This window comes from Quercus suber, unplaced genomic scaffold (assembly GCF_002906115.3).
Source record: "Quercus suber isolate HL8 unplaced genomic scaffold, Cork oak 2.0 scaffold_30, whole genome shotgun sequence".
Classification (NCBI taxonomy): domain Eukaryota; kingdom Viridiplantae; phylum Streptophyta; class Magnoliopsida; order Fagales; family Fagaceae; genus Quercus; species Quercus suber.
In genome coordinates this window covers 69040-75802 of record NW_027069495.1, presented here as the reverse complement: position 1 = coordinate 75802, position 6763 = coordinate 69040, and the positions used below count along the sequence as shown (strand labels likewise).

The window sequence follows — 6763 nt, the reverse complement described above, 5'->3', positions numbered from 1 at the left end:
TGACAAAACATGACAAAAACTAAGTCTCATTAGTTTAGAATGGTCTACATTGAAGCCCAAGACAAAAACTTCAAGTTCAGGATAAAAACAAATGAGTTACAAGCTGGTTGGTTCGATCAATCCAATCTAATTTTCGATTGATCGAAAATCGCGGATCAGCAAAATCAGCAAACGTAAAAAGGCCATAACTTATTCGTTTGAAGCCCGAATCGCGAGCCGTTTTTTCCAGTATTTAAAGGACATCATAAGCTAACCCTAGGGAGGGTTTTTAGAGCTTTTTAGAGAGATTAGAGTGCTTCTTGTGCCTCTTTGAATTTTTAGAGTTTTGTACCCAAAGCTCTCTTATGTTTTCTACCGGTGCTATTCCTTGAAGAATCTCAAGATCCGGTGTTGTAGAAGTTGTTGCCTTCTCTAGTCATCAAAGGTGTTGATGATCTAAACCTTCAAGGGTGGTCTTGGAGTCACAAACAGGAGAGTTTGTGTTGATAAACCTTTGAGTGGGATCTCAAAGTCACAGACGTGGGTGTTTGTGTTTTGCAAAGAATTCAAGAAAGAAGTAGTCCGTGGATTCGGAGCTTGCGCGTGGTCGTGTCAGGAAGTTCTACTGGTGGGTAGCATTAGGAAGTCGAGCGGGAGCTTGTAGTCCTTTTGTACGAACTTCAATTCTANATTATCAAATATATTTTTATCATTTTTTATGTAAATTTTTTAAAACTTCTTCTTATCTCATTTTTACACAATTGAATTTTTAAACAAAATAAAAATAAGTTCATACAAACCCTTTCTAATTCTATAAGACCCCAATAACATAACAAATTAACAACTAAAGAGACAAATATCCAGTTGATAATTGCATGGAAAGCAATTTTTTTTTTTTTTGGGATGAACAAAAAAATGAATAGAAAGACAACTTGAATTGACGTATTTCACCTAAATATTGCTATAATGACATCTTATTCATTAGACCCGGGTCGCGGGAGCAGAAAAAGCAATTTTATCTTAAAAAAGAAATTTTCATTTCATTTTTAATGTCAAAATTAAATAAAGGGAAGCTTATTACATGCTGACATGCTGTGATGCCCATGAAAGGGATGAATCTTCACCTTGGTGGCCATATTTCTAGTGGGGACTCATATCTCTTCCAATTAATTGTGGCCATGCAACATGCACATTAAAATAAAAGGTTTTCTGGCACATCACACAATAAAGTTGGAATTATATTGAGAGAGAGAGAGATAGATATAGAGAGGGCCCTTATTGTCCTTACCCATGAACAAGGCCAGAAATTTCACACCCCCACCATTTCTATTTGAAATCTTATCACAATCACAAAGCATATGTTGATCAAATGCATGTTTTCCCATGAGGACTATTTCCTCTACACCTCAACTTTTTTCAGCTAGATAGTACTACTTGAGACTTGAGAGGGCCACAACCTACTCTTCCACGCACAACAATACCATCACTATTCCTCACAAACCTCTTTTGTTTCCTTCCTTCTTGACCTTTTTCTCTTTCAAAACGATTCTTTAGAATCCATTCCTCTATATATTTGTCTTCAAAAATACACCAAGACTAGTTGTTTTGGAAAATGGAGATGAAATTTAGTCCAAATGATCTTCACTTAGCCTCCTCTAACATGAAGAGGGGTAACCAGAAAGACCAACACAACGAGCTGGAAACTTCACAACATGAAGAATATGATACTTCATCACCTCTCAATTTGCGAAAATTGTCCAAGATCATCCTTCCTCCATTGGGTGCTTCTAGTTATAATCAAAATCAAATAAAGTCAAAAGGACGGATTATTTCGCCAATGGATTCAAGATATAGGTACGTAGTTCAAGAAATTTTGAATTTTAATTTTACTACCAACATAACAAGAAATGATTTCTTTTTCTTCTTCGTTTTGGATGAACGAAAAACTAAGAAAATTCCATTCTTGTTTGTTGGTTTTTCTGGGCTCATGTACATTTTTCATGTCATGGCCATATATTTTACATTTACATATATTAAACTGTTTTGAACAATTACGTTTTATATACGTACGTACGTGTGTGTATATATGTCACATGACATAGATTTAAGCATGTGAATTTGATCGAGAGTCATCTAATTTAATGACATTACCTAATTCTTTCAATGAAATTTGCTGTAAACTTGTAATTAATTATAAAAAGAAAAAAATTCGCTTTGTTTAGGTAGGTAGAGTTAAACATGCTTAGCTAACTTGGCTACTGAGCACTGAGTAATCATGTTCAACAAAACTCATCAGCTTTTGTTGGACTGAGGACTAGAGTCATAGGATTATAATAAATGGAGTGAACTAGTTATAATCACTGATAATTATTATAGTTGGTAATTGGCAAAAGGGTCACCTTTTTGTGGGAGAGAAATATAAGTTATATTACCTTCAATCCACTTTTAGTAACGTGAATAAAATAGCTACGTATATTAGCTCAATGTTCAAGTCTGAAAATGACGAATTTTTTGGTTTTATTATGTTTTTTAAGGATTTCTTGGAAGAGCCTAATAATGCCGCACTTTTCAAAGTATAATTTTTTTTAAATCCGATTTTTTTCAAAGATACATATTTTTTCAAACAGCTTTAATAATTATTTAAAAAAAAATCTGTACTAATGGGTACTAGAGGTTAAGGTTAATTATTATTTTTTGAATAAAATAATTTTTATTTAAAAAGAAAAAAAAGAAAAAAGAAAAAGCCAAGCTACTACTATGGATAGTGGGTTTCATAAAAGTGGTATTTATATGTTGTGTGCAGGATTTGGGAGACATTTATGGTGCTTTTGGTTGCTTACTCAGCATGGGTTTACCCATTTGAGGTTGCATTTCTCAATTTCTATCCCAAGAGAGAACTGTGGATTGCAGACAATATTGTCGATCTATTTTTTGGGGTTGATATTGTCTTGACATTTTTCGTTGCATATATTGATTCAAGAACTCAGCTTCTAGTTCGTGACTCTGGAAAGATTGCCAAGAGGTTAGCGTACAATATTAATTATTTTCCAAATCAAAATTAATTTGGCAGAAAATTTATTGGCATTACATATTTTATATATTGAGTAATGTATGCTTGATTTTAAAAGAGAAACATGGAATAAGATTTTTTTTTCTTTGTTTGAGATGATTGGCCAATATTGTGTCTATTAATAGACTCAATATTGGCCAATCATCTCAAACAAAGAAAAAAAATTCTTAGGCAAAAGTTTCAAAACTTTAATAAAAATTTAGTGTACAATTAAAAAATAAATAATTTTTTTGACCACTTTTGAGTTTTGAGTCTTTGACTGATTTCCCATCCATAAAGCTGTCTAGACACTATTCCTATTATAAAATAAAGTTTGATTTTGACATTTTTACTTTTTTGATTATGTGCTTGCTTGTTAAGTTGATGATTGGAAATATGGAATAAGAATACCTTTTAGTTGGTAACGGGAGAAGCTGAAATTGGCTTTCTGACATGTGTAATTATTTTCATAGATTTTTGCTATAAAAAAATAATTTTATTAACAAACTCATTATTATATAGAAAAGATGATAGTGACAAAATTCGCATTCACTAACCTATTAAATGAGAGCTTTCCCCTATCAAAAAAAAAAAAAAAAAAATCCAACTCAGCCCTACTTCATTAAACGTTTAGGGTTTTATGTTTTTACCCTAGGTATATAACAAACCCTAGCAGGTTTTTGGAGGTTGTCCATATTGTATTGTTGCTCATACATTGCTGTTTGTGTGAATCTCGTGTGAGATCTTTGAGGAGCTTTCCTTTACACAAAACTTAGGGTTTCATGGTAGAGATGATTTAACATCTTGAAGATCATTACTGTTGCAACCATTGGAACTTAAAAGAAAAGCAAGCGGGGAGCTTGTAGCTGATTGAGGAATTCAAGAAGAAGTAGTCCGTGGATTCGGAGCTGCGCGTGGTCGTGTCAGGAAGTTCTACTGGTGGGTAGCATTAGGAAGTCGAGCGGGGAGCTTGTAGTCCTTTTGTACGAACTTCATTCTTTCATAGTGAATTCAGGTTAGCCTTGAGGATCGGTGGGTCAAATCCTCCCCAGGTTTTTACCGTGTGGTTTCTCTGGGTGATCATATCTTGTGTTATTTATTTTCGCTGCTTTTATCTTGATATGATTGTTGGATTTTTTAACCTAGAATTGCTTAATTTGACTAAGTAACAACTTGGCTAATTAATCTAGGCTACGCAATCTGTGTTTTAAGGGGTCTAAACTTCGTTCAAGTGGTATCAGAGCAGGTACTCTTTTTGTTTGAGATTTTTAATCTCTGAGCTGATCCTTGACCCCTGTTGTCATGGAGCATGGACACTCTCTGTTTGTTCCTCCTCATTTTGATGGGAACAACTATGCTTATTGGAAAGTAAGGATGAAAGCATTCCTGAAATCCATTGATGAAAGGGTTTGGAATTCCGTTGAATACGGATGGGAGAGCCCGCTACTCCTGTGAGTGAGTGGCAAACTTCTGAAAAAGAAGCAGCAAGCTTCAATAGCAAAGCTATGAATGCTATCTTTAATGCTGTTTCTATGGAGGAATTTAAGAGAATCTCTAATGTTGAGGTTGCTCATACTGCTTGGAAAATCCTCCAAACTGTGCATGAAGGCACAAAGGCAGTTAAGATAAACAAACTGCAGCAATTAACTTCTAGGTTTGAAAACATTAGGATGTCTGAATGATGAATCCTTTTGATGAATTTTATGCCAAACTGAATGATATTGTTAATTCTGCTTTTAATTTGGGTGAAATCTATGATCAACTAAGATTGTTAGGAAGATACTTAGATCTTTAACTGAAGACTTTAGACCAAAGTGACTGCATAACTGAAAGCAAGGATGTGGACTCCATCCCTGTTGATGAGCTTGTAGGATCTCTTCAATCCTATGAGTCTGACCTACCTAAAGTGAACAAATCCAAATCAATGGCTCTCTAAGTCAGTTGATGATGTTGATGGTGGTGGATTTGATGATGAGCTCTCTGCTACAGAGATTGCCTATCTTGCCAANGTTTAATGAAGTAGGGCTGAGTTGGAAATTCTGCAGAAAATTCAACCTGTGCGATTTTCGATCGATCGAGTCTATTCTTCGATCGATCGAGCCAGGCCGAAAGTCCCAAGTACTTCTGCAGCCACTCGATTCCAACTTTACAGTATTAAACCAACTTTGAGCAAGTCTAAATAAGACTAAATACAATGTTTTGATCATGGTTTGCCAACATTACAAATTAGAGTTCTAAATACATAAAATCCTAAGACCTTAGAACCTAACAATTATCAAGAAGGAGATTTCTTCAAGAGCTTGATGATCATTCAGTTGCTACCATAAGAGCTTAAAGATACACAAGCGGGTGTGCTTGTATTTGCTGGAGAATCCAAGAAAGAAGGAGTCCGTAGTCTCGGAGCTTGCACGTGGTCGTGTTAGTAAGTTTTTACTGGTGGGTAGCAATAGAATGTTAGTGGTCTAAGCTCTGTTGTAAAACTTCGATTCTTTCTATAGCGGATTCAGGTTTACCTTGAGGATAGTTAGGTTAAATCCTCCCCAAGTTTTTTACTGGTTTGGTTTTCATGGGTCATCATATCATTGTGTTATTTATTTTTCCTTTGCTTTGCATGATATGATTTATATGTGTTAACCTAGAATTGCATAATTTACCTAAGTTAATCACTTGGCTAAATAACTAGGTTAATCCAATTGTGTTTTAAGGGGTCTAAAAACAAACAAGGATTTTAACCCCTCACAATTAGTTAGGAATAATAGTGACAACATTAAAATATCACTTAAAACATTTTTGCAAGGAATTAAGGGTGTCGCTATTCTATAAATTGCGAGAGATTTTGTCGTCACTATAAAGTTATTTATGACCAAATTTTTATGTCATTAGCGATAATATTTTATATAATTTTTGAAGTATTTTATTTTTAATTTATTTTATATTATTTTTTTAACTATCATGTTACAATAGTACAATAATTACTAAAAATTGATAAAATAGTCCAATAATTACTAAAAATTGATCTATCGAAAGATAAAAATTCATATAAGTTCAAATTTTAAAATATAGAATATACAAAGAAATCCTGAAATTAAACCTTGTTTTAAACTTAAACAACTAGAATTATGACAAGATCTATATTAGTCTTCCTTTGAGTCACCCTCTAAGCTATTTTCGACCTCCATGTTATTGTTTGAGTTGTCCTCTTCATCTCTGCTAGTACCATCCTTAAAAATAAAAATAAAAAAAAGTATTAAACATGTGTTTTTTTTTAATACAAAATAGAATTTCCACTTTAGCTTAATCTAAGCGCATATGTGTGTGAAGCTCCCTCCTAGAGACTTGAACCTTGAACCTTGACCCTTGCCCCCCACACCGAGTGACCACCGCACCAAGGGTGTGCAGTGGTTAAACATGAGATAAAATGAAACAATTAAAGTGAATTTGTATTTGTATCAATACTTCAATAATTAAGTACACATATTGCACCCAAAAAAAACAATTACTTAAAGCAATAAAGCCAATAAACATGTATGGACTAGTTTAACAATAATAATAACTTAATTGATTACATAAACCACTATCAAAATTAAATGTAAATTAAAATAATATAACAATTGTGAAAAACGTAAACCACAAAACAAATATGATATACAAAATTAAATACAAAACCTATACATGGCTGTCAAAACAGTAGATAGTATCATATGCCTATTATCATTTATCAAAACTAAATATAAA

At 33.4% G+C, this 6763-nt stretch overlaps 1 long non-coding RNA gene across 1 annotated transcript; it reads left to right on the top strand.

Annotated features, from left to right (window-relative positions):
• The first annotated feature begins 1116 nt into the window (after positions 1–1116).
• On the top strand, positions 1117–3453 carry LOC136066283 (uncharacterized). The gene is made up of 2 exons (XR_010627732.1): positions 1117–1833; positions 2783–3453. It is a non-coding gene; the product is annotated as an uncharacterized LOC136066283 (long non-coding RNA).
• The last annotated feature ends 3310 nt before the right edge of the window (positions 3454–6763 follow it).